This window comes from Haliaeetus albicilla, chromosome 13 (assembly GCF_947461875.1).
Source record: "Haliaeetus albicilla chromosome 13, bHalAlb1.1, whole genome shotgun sequence".
In the NCBI taxonomy this organism is placed as follows: Eukaryota; Metazoa; Chordata; class Aves; order Accipitriformes; family Accipitridae; genus Haliaeetus; species Haliaeetus albicilla.
Genome location: NC_091495.1, coordinates 4,563,699 through 4,565,746, shown reverse-complemented (window position 1 = coordinate 4,565,746; position 2,048 = coordinate 4,563,699).

Below are 2,048 nucleotides of genomic sequence, written 5' to 3'. Positions count from 1 at the left end.
TGTCTAGGTAGGAGATGCTCAGATCCTTCCTCTGTGAACCGTTGCTGTCCCTTATGCAATACTGGGATGGAAGTGTGAACAACAGCAAGATGCTGTCAGAAGCTGGTAGGTAGCAAGCCCTCAGGTGAAATTATGTATTCTCAATGTAAAATTCATTGGGAGCATAATTTTAACAACCAGTATCTTACCTGGTTGGAAATGATAAACACTCATGAACAAAGACCTGGCTAACTATATTGGGCACTGGATTTTTTTTTTTTTTAATTAAGATCTTAAAAATGGATTTTTTTTAAAACCAAGAATGGACAGTGCTTTTCCTAGTGCAATTTTTGTAATGGTATTAAGCTTACAGAAGAATTTATTTGTAGGGAAAACTGTATTGAACACTTCTATTGCAAATGCAGGCAGCCAGAGCCTGAATAATATTTCCCATGCATACAGCAAAGAAGTAGGATTGCTTAATTTTCGGATGAAACATAAGAAAACTTTTCAGAAAAGGTAAGTAGGACAAATGAAAGCAATTTACAAAAGCACATCCTCCTTATTCTCTTTAAAACACAAGGGAAAGTTCAACAACACTGGAAAGCAGTGGACCTAAAATAGATGGATGATGCTTTGTAAAGAATTCTGGATGCATTACACGAGAAACCAGCACTCACCGCTGTGAGCGAGCTGTCGCTGCGATCGATAACTTTTCACGTGGGCAATTTGAGTATCTGCAGTCCCAGACAGCTCTGCTCCATGCCCCTGGGATCGCTCTAGAGGGTTTTATAGGTGATTTCCCCCTCTTCCTCCTACCCATTCTATCTCTGTGTTCTGTCCTTTTGGGAGCAGACCTCCCGCGTGGTACCTTGTCACCTCTGGTAGGTGCACTCTAGAGACGCATAAGAAGGCATTTCTTTTACTTCAGATAATATGACTGTATTATCCCGGTGGTAATTAAGCCCTTTTCTAAGCCTTGTGCTATATGCCTTTGGAGGAACTCCTATCTCCAGAGGAACTTTGAGGGATGAGGTAACCTGTCCTCTCTTGGAGCTAGGAGGTGTTTGCGGCACGAACATTTGGACACCAGGAAATCCCTTGCCCTTTTTTTGACAGCGTTTGCCTTTTTGGAGGTAGGAAGATTGACGCTGCAGAGAAAGAAATGACTATTCTTACACAACTTAGAAAATCACCCTGGCTTAAGGTCTTCTTCAGCAAATTTATGTATCCAATATAAGCTGAACAGCTGCGAAGATCTACCCAGGCTTTCCAGCCAGCACAGTGCTACCAGAGAGATGCTCAGGAAGGGGGCGCAACCGGAGAGACTGATCCTGGAGTCCTTGTCCTCCTTAGAGGCGTGAGGTTCCTCCAGAGGAAACTCTTTTGGAGGAGAAGTCAGCTTAGGAAGGAAAGAATTGAAGGAAAGTGGTGTCCTTTGGGCCATCAAAGACGTTGTCTATCCCTGCCCTTGTCCGTCTTCATTTCTTCTCCTCTTGGCTGGTTGAAGGATGAGTTTGGCCCTTTCGTGACTTCAGCAAAGGCCTGTTGATACTCTACGGACATAGTTACGACCAAATGCATGCGCAAAGTGGCCTTAACTATACTTCACAGAATCGTTGAGCTTGGAGAAGACCTTTAAGTTCATCGAGTCCAACCGTCAACCCAACACCGCCGTGTCCTGACGTACCACGTCTATGTGTTTTTTGAACACCTCCAGGGATGGTGACTCCACCGCTCACCTTACTTGCTAGTAAGAAACTTCCCTCCGCCGCTGTGGCTCGCGTGACCACCGAAATCTTAGAAATCTTGGCTTCGTCGGACGTTTTTCTTCCCGGCTTTCCGCATTCCGTAGGCTTCGTGGCTGCTCGGACAACTTCCTCGCTTCGCGCTTGGGCGCAAATTAAATGAATACGCCCGAAAAACGACGAAAGAATTTGGGGGGGGGGGTGACAATGATGCTCACCCCCCCGGGAGGCGCACGCAGCGGCGGCGGGGCGGGGGGGCGGCGGCGGGGCGGGGCGGCGGGGCGGGGCTAAGCCCCGCCCCGCCGCCCCGCCCCGCCGCCG